The following is a 13130-nucleotide window of genomic DNA, read 5'->3' as shown; positions in this document are numbered from 1 at the left end:
TCTTAGGGCATTCTGTGGTGCTGGCTGCATAGATGCTCTCCCCAGATGTCATGTGCATCTCTAAAAGGACCTGCCCCCCCCACCCCCTAATTCAAGTCCTAGATGCCTAAGATTTGTCCTAAAAAAAAAAACAACAACAACAACAAACCCTCTGGCAAACAGAACGGACAAATATTCCTGATAAATTTCCAAAGCACTGAGCTGCAGGTATGCGGTGAATTAGCCGAGGAGAAACAGGAGGAAAGCACCACGGTCACATGCCGACATGTGGTGCCTTGAGAAGTCGTCCCGCAGAGGAGAAAAGGCCACCCAGCTGCCCGCATCCACATCCCACACACAGCACGGGAATTAGGATCCAAATTTATCCCCAGCACCTACCCTGCCAGGAACCAGGAGACGCCTGATTGTCGGGTGAGCATCTGGGAGGACGTTGGTGACTAGTGGGGCATGTCTGGGAGGGACCAGAAAACACGGTTACAATGAAAATAGTGGAAAAAAAAAATTACATAACTGACACCATCCAGGATATTTTCATCCGGCCGATGGTCGGGCCACACGGAGAATGATGCTAACCGTGCTCACAGCGGCTGAGACCTCATTCCGATCGGGTGACTTCTTCAACGTGTGTGTTCTCGGTCTCTCTCTGATTCTTTTTTTCTCACGTGGGATTTCAATCCCAAAAGAACAACGTTTATTCAGTTTCCCAGAGAAAAATCTTCCCATGGGTTAGCAGCCAGCCCCGTGCATGTGGGTTCTGTGAATGATCCAGTTAACTGTCCCTACTGAGCAGTCATCCCCACGTCGGCTCAAAGGGGCTTCGCAGAAGCAGAACGAAACGTGGGGTCCGGAATTCAGGTTGCAAGGCACACACGAAGTGGACAGCTCGTTAACACTCGTGCCAAGAATCAGTGGTCCCCACAAGTAGATAGACCCCCGAATAGAACCAGCCCCCTTTAGACAAAGTGAATCCAAGCCACTCACGTCCACACAGCTCTCTGTGACCGACAAAAGGCCTTCCCAATCCTGGGTCCTTCCAAACCTATGCCTCCGTCCTGGGGAGAGGCCGGGTCATCGCTCCCATCCTCATTTCAGGTACAGAAGCCAAGGCAGAGAGAAGGCGTTTTCTGGCCCCAGGTCACACAGCCGGTCAGCTCAGAGTCGTCTCTGGAATTGACAGACGCACACTTGGAGCTTCGGGCTGGAGATGGGCACAGCCCTCTCACACTCAAGACCTCTCTGTGCTCCTGTGGAAGGAAAGCCCCGGTCCCCTTTCCGTCCAGCAGTGCACGTCTTGGTCCATCAGCTCTCCAAGCGGGCCGCGAGATCATGGTGACCATTTGGGTATTTCGTACCTAAAAACCGTGGGAGGCCCATTTGCGTCAGGACGTTGGCGTGCACTGAGGATCATCCTTGGGGGTTCCGTCAGGTGAACCCAGCTTCAAGGTAGAAGGAAGTCTCAGAAAGCTGGAAACAGTGTGACAAAACAGAAATATCTGTCTTATCACCTTCCTCCTTCTCTACGGGCAGCAAGTACAGAGTGGACTGGCTCGCTGCCACGGTTTCCTATAAATAACGATTGTATTTAATATTTGCAGAGCGTGTTACTGAGTCCCAGGCAGGGAGCTAAAATGATATTATTTACGTTGCTTTGTATCTTCCAAACGGCAACATGGATATGATGATTATCCCAATTCTACAGAACAGAAAAATGGGGCTGAGAGAGAAAGGTTATATAACTTCCCCAAGATCACAAGAACAGAAAGTCAATCAGCAACCGTCTCCGAGCTCTGGTGCATGGACCTGCATGCATGCACGCGTGTGTTTGTCGGGGGGTGTGTGTGTGTAAGTCCAATCTCACGACCATTGCATTTCCATTCGAAAGAGTTTTCTATTGCATTTCTATCTTCAGCTCTCCATTAAGGTTCAGGAATAATATTTTTCTCTTAAGTTTTTCCTTTTAATGCATAACTGCTTCGTGTATATTTCTAGGCACTGCTCACCCAGATTTCCAGCGAAGAAAAGGAAACTTTGGACCTCTTTCAATCAGTTTGGCAATTAATGTCGACATTAGTTCATTGGTAGTGACAACCAGCCTTACAAACTGAAAAGGAATGATTCAAGAACGTGTGTACATTTTGCAAGTTCTAAGTTAGGTTTCTGGTGCAAGGAAAATACTTATTTCATTACAACGTCCTGATAGACTTTCTGTCTTTGAATCTGAGAGTGTTTCTATGAGCCCTGAGTCGATGGTGCTTTGCATCTCACGTCATGTAAATCATCCTCCTTCAGTTGCCCTCATGCGTCTCCCGCATCCTTCCCAAACCCGGAGGGTCCCCAAAGGGGCAAAGAGTCTGGGAACCCCCAACCCCCCGCTTCTTTTGCAAGAATAGCGGGTAGAATGGAGTCAATTTGCCCTGCACAGAAGCCTCACGTGAAGGGAAACAGAACATCCAGCACCCAGACCGACAGGGAGCAGACGACGCCGACCAGGAGGCTGGTCATCGATCAGATAAGAGAGAACTTCCTAAAACTTACGATTCAGCAGCAAAAAAAAAAAAAAAAAAAAAAAAAAGCAAAAAAACAGGCTGCCCCAGAAGCGGGCCGGAGGTGTTTGCTTGCTTGGCAGTTAGTTTTTGCTCAGAAGAGACGTGTAAGCTGGAGAACGAGAGGCAAAGGAAAAAAGTGGGGGGCGGTCTTACTACCCTCAAGTCCGCCTCCTTGCAAGACAAGATCCTTGGGCAGCAGCACACATTTTAAAATTCAAGATCGGTGATGCTGGCAGAAGGAATAGGCGGCGGGGTGGCGGGGTGGCGGAGGAGGGGGGGTATCTTTTTCTTGCTTCGGAAGCTATTTTCAGTTTCAAACAACAGAACACAACAGAGGCAGAGGATGTTTAGTCAGACCGTCACGAAGCCTCTTCCGATGGCAGCAGCCTTTTGTTTGCACGTTTTTATTTATTTATTTATTTTTTTTGCAAGTTTTTCGAGCCCCACTCCACAGATGTTCGGGTTTAAGCTGGTCTGCACCGCGGATGCCTCCAGAAACACGTGGACATTGCAGAAAGACGAGAGAAAGAGAGCGAGGCCCGGGGGTGCTGACGGATGAGGGAAAGCCAGTCCGGGGCTGACCTTTCGGGTGCAGGATGCCGGGTCAATCCCAGTCCCGTGGACAGAAGGGGATGAGAAAATAGATGTGCATTTGAACCGGGACGGGGCAGTGACATAGTGAAGACGGGGCTGCCTTCTCTCCCCGTCCTCCCGCCTGCAAAGCGGGTCCCCAGGCTGGGACGCCGGCTGCGGAAACGGGAACAAAACGGCGCATCCACAGAGGAAAACATTCCTGTGGAAGCCGCCAAACACCTTCTGTGCCTTCTGAGCCGTTCCAATTCCGAAAAGATCCTGTTTCCATCAGTTACTCTCTCCCCCCCCAAGGGATCTGGTCTAGTGACACTCGCCGGGCGGCCCTCTCGTGGCCCCTGAGCTCTCCAGTAATGCCACCCCGGGGCCTTCCCAGGCGGACGAGCCCAGGACTTTTGGAAACACCGAGGACGCCTCCTTCGCAGCCAAGTCGGGGAGTCGCTTTAGGAACCAATTTCCTAAATGCGGCTTTCAGCTCAAGAGAGTGCGAGCCAGACGGCTGTGTGGAGACAATTCCGGAAGAATTCCAGAAATGGTTTAAAGGCCACACCCAGGATGCTCCAGATCGGTGGCTGGCCTTCCGGAGGGAGAGGTCCAGCGCCGTCTGGGTGCATAAGTCCAAGAGCCGTTTCTTTGGGGAATTTTTGGGAATTCCACGCTTACCGCCCAAATAGCGTTTTTAAGGGCCTGAGAGCAAGGACCGTGCATTTATTAAGCACCTCCTGTGGGGTTAAGATGGTTTCACATGAGTTTTGCAAAATGCTGTTGGTCGGGGAGTGGGGTGTGTCGCTGCGGAGGTTTCTTCTGGGTCAGTGAATTTGGGGTCTGGTAGGATGTGAAGGCCAGGGTACCGGGGGTCAGCAGTGGCTGCCCGCAGGTCATTTTTCTCTCTCCCACCATCTGACCAGACCAGACCTTCCATTCCATGTGTCTTCGCCTCCTGTGTTTCATTAGACCTGTAAGCGCACGCACGCAGTGGTGGTGTTTGTATGAATCCGGTGATGGGAGCCGTAGGTAGACCAGTCGTCCGAGACGATCACGGGAGGGTCACTGGGGACAATGGGTTGACACGGTTAACAAAAAGGGTCCTCAAAGTGTGCAGTTCATGAGGGTCCAAACGGAATGCATTGGCCCATCACACCTCATGGCTGTGTTGTCACCACGTTTGTGAAGCGTGAAGACCGTTGTGTTGAAAACGAGGTAATCTTTTCCCCAATATCTCATCTTTTAATTTTTTAATTTTTTTATTTTTTTTATTTTTTGGTGAGGAAGATTGGCCCTGAGCTAACATCCGTTGCCAATCTTCCTCTTTTTTCTTTTCCTCCCCAAAGGCCCAGTACATAGCTGTATATCCTAGTTGCAGGCCCTTCTAGTTCTTGTATGTGGGACGTCACCACAGCATGGCTTGATGAGCGATGGGTAAGGTCAACACCTGGGATCCCAACTGCTGACCCCTGGGCTCCCAAAGCAGAGTGTGCGAACTTAACCACTGGGCCACGGGGCTGGCACCCCTGTTAATGTTTTGATACCAATCGACCCAGTCTCATGAGGATGACGACAATGTGGAAGTTGGACGTTATCAACCATGAGCCCAAAACTCCAAGACCAAAAAATAAATGACTGTCCAACTGAATAAAATGGTGTATCGGATAGAAAGAGACATAAGAATGGAGGCTGCCCCACACGGGTGCAAAAACAGGGTGTCTTGCATAAACTCTTCTTCTAGGGAAAAAAAAATTCTAGATCAGTCACACGAATGCACCTGCCAGCCCCCTCGGGTCACGCGTGGGGTGTGTGATTCAGACCCACCCACGTCTATTATTACACTTTCCCTCCGATTTCTCCCAAAAGACAAAACGCTTCCAACATCCAATTCTGCAAACAAGCTTTCCCGGGTCAGTAGCCCTATTCATTTCCGTGCTCGTGTGTGCCTTAGCCATGAACCCCCGTCAACCCATGCCACCCCTTTGCTATAATCCTCTCTCCTCTTTTGATGTGTCCATGACAAAATTCTCCAGTGGCATGACCTTAATCCCAGTTTTTCCCTAAACTCTGGTTTTTACAGCCCATTTTTGCCCAGCACCGTGAATTCCGGCCACACGCATCTCGCCGTATTTCACAACGGACTGTACATGAACCCTTTCCTTGTTTTCACTTATCTTTTAATCGTGTCCATTTCCTTCAGGCGGGTTGGCAAGAGCCTGGCATCCCAACGCTGCAGAGAACCTAAAATCTCACTGGGGGGGAAAAAAAGGGAATTAGGAGCTCGAGGTTTCACTCTGTATGTTTTTTTTTCTTCTTCTTCTTCTTTTTCTTTGCCATCTTTTTTTTTTTTTTTTTTTTCCTCTCTTCAAGTGTTTCTAGGGTGCCAAGCCACAAGGAAGGACTGTGTTTTACCAGAGGAATTATATTTAGGAAATAATTATCCTCCTGGAAGAAGAAAAAAGCCCCTAAGCCTATTCTAGGTGCTCAGGGTTTTATTTAGGGTGGCGTGCTATAAAGAGACGCTGCTTTCTGTCCGGGCTGGCTGACCTCTTTCGGGGCCTGTGTTTCCTCGGCGGCATCTCCAGAGCAGGGAACGTCGCTCAGCCGTTTTCCAGCCAACTGCATCTCTGGGAATAAAGCAAAAACGAGAGAGGCCCAGACGTCAATCTCGAAACCCTCCAGGGCATCACCTTTACCCCTTAGTTAGATGCCAGAGTGAAGATTTCTTTTTATCCCAGTGAACATGTCCAGGCTTATATTTTTTGACTCGTGCTTTCCTGGGCTCGAGGAGTAAGACCTAGGATGCCTTCTCTGGGAATGAATCTGGACCATTTTTGCCCGGTGGGATTTTTTTATGGCCTCACCCCCCCCCCCCCCCCCACCACCACCACGCTTGCAAATCTGGAGACGTCTTCATGAAACCTGGAAAACGAAACAAAACGAAAATCATGTGTCGGTCGGAAGCGTGGGTATGATTTCCGGCATTCTCCCCCGGTTTCTTTGTGTAGTCCATCCAACACAGAACCACATGCAAAAACGCATGGGGAGCTTTTACCCAAAAAGAAAGTCCGTTTTGGAAAAAAAAAAAAAGGGGCAGGGCCGGAAATTAGGCAGGACGGCTGCCTGCTCCTGCGTTTGGGGGCAGTGGGACGTCATCTCTTCTCACCCCTGTGGTCTGGGAAGGCCGGGGGGGCTCGAGACTGGATCAGCACGGCCACAGGGGGAGCCCCCTGCCCACAACGCATCACCGACTGCCCCAGGAGGACGATCTCGCCCCAATTTGAGAGGCCGCTCCCGTTCTGAGACGGGAAAAAAGACCTCACAAAGAGGTCAGAGGGACCGTGCTGTTCCAGAAGACACAAGTGAATTCTAAAAGAAAACACGGTCCCTCCCACAGCGCACTGTCCCGTCTTTCCAATGTGGTTCCCAGCAACGCCAGGCCACGTTCCCACGCCCCATCGGCGTTCCTTTCCCATGGCGGCCGTGACCTACGGCCACCAACGTCGGGCCCTAAAACATCAGACGTTTATTCTCTTACCCGTTCTGCAGGCCGGAAGTCCAAAATGGGTCTCCTGGGGACAGAGTCAAGGTGTCGACAGCGCCGGTCCCATATGGACGTTCTAGGAGGGCGTGCTTCCTGGCCTCTCCCAGCTTCCAGAGGCGGCCGCATTCCTTGGCTGGGGGCCGCGCGTCGCTCCGATCCCGTCTCCCGTGAGCACACCATCTGCTCTTCCTCTGACCCCCCCCCCCCACCTCCCTCTGATAAGGACCTTTGTGATGACATGGGGTCAAACTGATGATCCAGGGTCATCTCCCCAACTCAAGACCCTACACTTAATCACGGCTTCAAAATCCCTTAGCCGTCTAAGGTAACGTGCACGGGGTCCAGGAATCTACCTGCTGTCTTTGGGGCCATGCAATGATGAGTTCATCCGGTAACGAGGATGCTTTTGGCCAAGCGGCAGATTCCAAGAGGTCAGGTGTCGGAGGAGTCAGCCCTTGACGGGAGGGGGTTCCAGGAAACCAGACGGTCACGTGAAATGGGTAAAATTGAGGAACAAGACAAAAGGGCATCTGGAAAAAATGAACTTGCAACAAAAGAAGTGGTGGCCAGCCCTGGCGACTCATTGGGATTCCTCGCGCCATTGTAAGGAATACCGTTGTCTGGGTTCCACCCGCCGGGAAGCTGAGGGGCATGGGGTTGACGTACCCACGGGGGAACATGGTGAGCCCTCAGTGGTGGCCAGCACGGGGTGGGAACCGACAGGCACTGGCTTTCTCCTGCCCGTGGAGAACAGTGAAGGGGCTGGGCGCGTGTACCCACTTACGTAGTCCCAGCATGGACAAGTCAACTCAAGGGACGTCATTCCAAGATGGCGGCACCACCCATGGGCCTCCATCTGGGGACGTCTAGGAGGGGAACACGCCTTCAGAAGGGCAGACTGGACCAGCTTGTCCTTCCGTCCGGCTCAGAGGAGCCGAATCTCACCAAGAACAGGATGGGTGAACAGCAAGACCCATCTGGACCCGCTGTGTCCAGTACAGGAGCCACCAGCCACGTGTGGCTTCTGATCGCTTGCGTGTGGCTAGATTCACTGACGGCCTGGCTTTCTAATGGCCTTGAATTTGAATTGATTGAAACTTAGTCACGTGGCTCGTGGCTACCGTATTGGACAGCGTAACTAGAATTTCGGTTCGTGTCCTATTCGATTCGCTCATGGTGTTGGGTTGCTAAAGCCATCAGGACAAATTACCCCAGATGGGGTGGCTTCAACGTTTATTTATGGTCTCCCCGTCCCGGAGGCTGGATGTCCGAGATCCAGGTGCGGGCAGGGCTGGATCCTCCTGAGGCCTCTCTCCTTGCTGTGTAGACGCATCTTCTCCCCGTGTCCTCACGTGGTCGTCCCTCTGTGCGTGTCTGTGTCCTCATCTCCTCTTCTCATCAGGACCCGCCCTCATGACCTCATTTCACCTCCATCACGTCCTTAAAGACCCGTCTCCAAATCCTGGCACATTCCAAGGTCCTGGGGTCAGGGCTCCAACATATGGATTTAGGGGAGGACACAATTCAGCCCAGAACGCTCAGTTTTGTTAACCTCTCGGGAGCTCCCTCCACGTCCCTGGAGCCGCAGTGTTGACCAGCTGCGTGTGGTACTCTCCCAGAGTCTAAATTCCTGGCCGGGCGGACGGCAAGGTTATTTGATCATCGTGGTACATTTCGATCCGCGCTGGAACAGAAGTCTGGGCAGGCTGCCATGGAACACCTGGGCTGGACAGACGGCCCCTGCTGTCCGTGCTGCAGGAACACGGAGGAGGAGGAGGAGGAGGAGGAAGGCAGGCAACACCAGGGCGGGAGGCGGGACGGGGGCTCTCCGGGGCCATGCCCTTGAGTGAGCTCCCAAGGGCGAGGAAGAATTCTCCGGAGGAAGCTGGGGAGAAGGTGTGTTCCAGGCAGAGATGGACCCCGGCGTGCGTGCGCCCACGCACGTGCTCTGTGCCCCGTGACAGGAAACTCGGCAGCACGGTCGCTCCTCCAGAGCTGCCACGTCATCCTTGCTCAGCACCTCCGCCTTCCTTACGGGGCCGCCCTCCCTCCACCTGCCAAGGCTGCGCCCCCTCAATACCACCTGCAGGGGCGACTTCTGGGGACCCTCCTCGCACACCCCCCGATCACACATCAAACCCTGCAGGGTGGGTACCATCGCCGTCGCTGTCTCAGAGATGCCCGAGTCACCCGAGTGAGGTCCGTGGTGGCCGCGCGTGCAGCGTGATCCTCCCCATCCGGCTTCTCCTTCCGGGATTCAAGGTAGGAGACGTCGAGGAAGGAGCCCGGAAAAGTCCTGGTGCGTCAAAGTCGCGGACCTGGAAACTGACCCTAAAAACCACGCCTGGTATAGGATCAGTCCGGGGTTGAGAGCCGACCCGTGATCCCCATGGCTGTTCTTCGTGCTCCCCCGGGGGAGCCGTGCTGGGGGCGCATGAGACAGGGTGGATCCATATGTTTACCCCTCCTGGGGCATTCCCACGTTTTCCTGGAACCTTCCAGAATCTCTGCGTCTGAGAGCCGGGGAGGGCTTTGCAGGGGTGGAAAGCTAGGCTCCAAGGCCCGTCAGAAAGGACACCCTTTGCACCCCTCAAATTCCCCCAGCAAATTGCCCGCCTGACTCAGCCCTGTTGGGAGGGTCCGTCTCCGGGAAGACACAGTAAACGGGAGGCGGAGATGCACCCATTCTTTAGGGTTAGATTTATGAATTCCGGGCTGGGGAAAGAACCGATGGAAACGTGGAGGGGCCTGGTTTGGACTGACCGGGATTCAGTTCATTGCAAGAGGTTGATTAAATAGTCAACCCGGACCCCGGGGTTGGGGAGCGTGGCCGTCCTTGTGCGTCGGTCATGCCTACGATGGTGTCTAACCAACCGGACTAACTTAGAAGACGCTCCGTGGACTTTCCAGCTGGAAATTGGGGCAACTCAAGGTGGGGGGAACCCCGTTCAGTAGATGCTCATTGGGAAAGGCTGAGGGATCACCCTCCCACCCCAAACTCCATCCCCCAACTCAAGATGACCAGCCACCCGCTTCCAAGTTGCCCCACCTGGAACAGGGAGGGGTCCCCGGGCAACGGATCCGCCTTGGTCCCAGAACATCCCAACCGGCATAGACTTTGCACCACTTTCTGCCAAAGGCAGAGGGGCTGGTGGTCAGTGGGGGTGGGAGTGGGCAGCCAACTGCCTAGCCCGGTGTCCACAGGGAGAACAGCTACTGTCCAACAGAAATACAGCCTGAGCCACATAAGTAGTTTAAAATTTCCCGGCCGCCCTTTGACAAGGTAAAATGAAAGAGGTGAAATCAAATTTTTTTTTTTTTTTTTGGTGAGGAAGATTGGCCCTGAGCTAACATCTGTTGCCAATCTTCCTCTTTTTTTTCTTTTTTCTCCCCAAAGCCCCAACACGTAGTTGTGTATCCCAGTTGTAGGTCATTCTAGGTCTTCTATGTGGGACGCCGCCACAGCATGGCCTGATGAGCAATGTGTAGGTCCACACCCAGCATCCAAAATGGTGAACCTTGGGCCACTGAAGCGGAATGCATGAACTTAACCAGTCAGCCATGGGGCCGGCCCCTGAAATCAACTTTAATAACGTATTTTACTTAATCACTATATCAAAATAGTATCATTTCAACAGGTATATGTGTGTGTGTGTGTGTGTGTGTGTGTGTGTGTGTGCATCCAACTGTCTTCCCGCTTGCCTGCCCTGATCCTGGTGGGATTCCTCTCCCTCGCAGGAAGCCTCTGCTCTGCCATCACCACATTCGACCATGCGCTTAATTTCTAAGTGTAGTATTATTTGACCTGAACTATCCCTGGTTGGGGGACACACCCACACCATCTGAATGGATTTACAAACGACCAAAGAATCTGCTTCCTTAATGGATCGTTGCCTCTTGGGGTGACTTAAGAGTAGTAGGGACCTAGAATTCCCTACCAGGCAACGCCAAGCGTCTCCTGGGGCTTCAGACACCCCAGGTGGCCAGGTCTTGCCTTGTTCCAGTTGGGTCCGCCATATGCAAAAGAGGGAGAATCCATGAATGGAAAGTTTGACTCATCCATTCACCTTGGTCATGTCCCTCCTGCCCTTTTTTTTTAAGGTCCACGTCTAAGACACCCTATGACTTCAGTCGTCACATCTCCTCGGGGTCCTCTGAGCCTGTGACGGTGTCTCGGACTTCCCTTGTTTGGGATGACCTCGAGAACTTGGAGGAATAGTGGTCAGGCGTTTCGTAGGTGCCTCTTGGTTGAGACTCAGCTGGTGTTTTCTCATGACTCGACTGGGATGGTTGGTTTTTGAGCGGAAGACCGTGGAGAGGAGATGCCCTTCTCATCGCGTTTTATGAAAGGTTCATACCTAGGCACGTGTTATCGCAGGGACCCAAACCATCAACATGACTTATCGCTCTGGGTGTTGACCTTGGTCTCCTGGCTCAGGTGGTATTCCTCAGATTTCTCCACTGTGAAATTACTCTTCCCCCGCCTCCCATACTCCATTGGAGGAAGTCACCGCGTGCAGCCCACACTTAAGGAGTGAGGACTTAAGCTCCACCCACTTGAGGATCCACATGAATTATTTGGAATGCTTCTGCATGGAGGGGATCTATTTCTCTTACCTCATTTATCGCATCCATAGGGACTCATGGATATTGACTTTATACTTTGGGTTACGATCCAACAGTATTTTATTTTCTCGCTCCAACTGTTGGCCGTTGGAACCTCCCTCTTCCAGTTCGGCTTCTGCATCCCTCTTACGTGCCCCCCCCCCCCCATCGTTTGGTGTTTTGACCGTTCCCTACTTTCCGGAACGACAAGATGCTCCAGGAACATCCCGTGTCTTCCGAGCCGTGGTCCTCCCATTAGCCACTTCTCTCGGAAGCCCTGGCTCCTGCTATTGGAGCGTGACATTAGGGTGCAAGATCTGGGTGATGGGCGAAGGGACTTCGTTGAAGACTATTACCTTTCACCGGCTCACCATTGAAATACCTCTCCTTACGCCCTCGTTTTCTTCCCTTCTCTTTCCATCTAGGTAGGGTTCCCGAAGGGGCGGACAACTCTGGCCGCTGTGCAGCCCTCCGTTGACCTGTTGTCCAGGGGCAAGGCGACACGCTGTGAGAACATCCCGTCCGTGGACCACCGGACGGCCAGGACTCCAATGTGGAGGGTCGGATCCCTGGAGGTCACTGCTCGGCCCTTCTCTGGAGACCGCCGACCAGCATGCCATCCCAGCTGCATTGTGGGGGTGAAGGGTGGGGTGACCACCACCACCGACGATTGAGGCCACCCCTCCGTCTCTCATCTCGCCGAGCCATCACCAGGCGGTCAGGACTCCTGGGCAGTGTCGCCTCCGGGGCCATGCTGGCGTCTGTAGCCTCCATCCACCGCCGTGGTCCCATCCAGCCATCCGTGCCCCGCCCGCCTGGCCCGCCCGCTCTGATCGTCACGTCTCCATCGGCCTTTCCCTTGTGCGTAGTCGTCACTCACAGGGGTTCCAACGCCCGCGGGGGCGGCCCAGCGGGACCGTTGACTCTCCTTCCCGGCTCGAGGAGTCCAGAGGACACTCGGCTTCAGGTTATCCCCTCGTTGGAGGTAGGTACGAATGGGACCTGACCCGCTTAATCTCAGACGCAGCCGTGCCGTAAAACTCATGCCAACCACGCCCAGTGCTTCCTGGCTTCCTCCCGTGGGCAGAGCAGACGCTCACGGGGGACGAGACACGAGGGGCTCCCCCATCATTCTTGCTGGCCACTCACCCCCCCCCCCGCCCACCCCGGGGTGATTGTATCGGTCTGTCGCCAGGAGAAGACACCGTGTCCTGGAAGAAATAAGCCACCCAACACAGACTAGAGACTTTGCACGTGGAAGACGAGAGCTCTGGAAAGTTCTAGAAACGCAGCCAGCGTTCGTCACCTCGGAACTCTGAAACGCTGCCTCGGGCGCTTTGCCAGTTGCACCTCGGGGTGACAGTCGCCTTGCGGGTCCGGCAGCCGCCCAGGACTTTGTGCTGTGTTTTTTCCCGCCGCCTTGTTTAAAAATCGAGCGGGATGGGGATGGCATCTCCCGTGGGCCCCGCGGTGTGGGGCGTGGACGTCTCGACGAATGTCCTCGGCAGCGGTGCAGTCCAGCAACGTTCACCCTCCCGCCCCCCCCCCCTCCGCCCCGGTCCTGTCCACCCACACCCTGGGGAGCCTTTTTCTACATTGTCCTAAACCCTGCCATCATTCCGTTGCGCAGGTGTGACGTGTGGCGCCCCGGTGTTGTCGCGTCATAGCTTCTGCCTCCCCACCCACCACCCCACCCCACCCCACCCCACCCCGTGGAGGCAGGCAATCGAGACCAAGCTGAGACATTAATGGCTATTCCAGAAAATAAAATATTTTTGAAACCGCCCGGCACGGGTGAGGCTGTCTGTCTGGTGGTGGGAACAGAACGCCCCCCCCCCCCCCCGGGCAAATCCGTTGCC

General features: G+C 53.8%; 2 long non-coding RNA genes across 2 annotated transcripts in view; one reads left to right on the top strand and one right to left on the bottom strand.

Annotated features, from left to right (window-relative positions):
* The window catches only part of LOC139080854 (uncharacterized), a 21721-nt gene extending 19181 nt beyond the window's left edge, over positions 1 to 2540 (bottom strand). The window contains exons 1-2 of the long non-coding RNA XR_011535678.1: positions 574 to 2540; positions 379 to 451 (exon numbers count right to left, since the gene is read on the bottom strand). This is a non-coding gene — a long non-coding RNA (uncharacterized lncRNA). The remainder of the gene's footprint in view (positions 1 to 378; positions 452 to 573) is intronic.
* The window catches only part of LOC139080852 (uncharacterized), a 14886-nt gene extending 1910 nt beyond the window's left edge, over positions 1 to 12976 (top strand). The window contains exon 2 of the long non-coding RNA XR_011535676.1: positions 11697 to 12976. This is a non-coding gene — a long non-coding RNA (uncharacterized lncRNA). The remainder of the gene's footprint in view (positions 1 to 11696) is intronic.
* The last annotated feature ends 154 nt before the right edge of the window (positions 12977 to 13130 follow it).

The sequence above is a fragment of the Equus przewalskii genome, chromosome X (assembly GCF_037783145.1).
Source record: "Equus przewalskii isolate Varuska chromosome X, EquPr2, whole genome shotgun sequence".
Classification (NCBI taxonomy): Eukaryota; Metazoa; Chordata; class Mammalia; order Perissodactyla; family Equidae; genus Equus; species Equus przewalskii.
The sequence above is the reverse complement of the archived record's forward strand: the minus strand, read 5'-3'. Positions and strand labels throughout refer to the sequence as shown.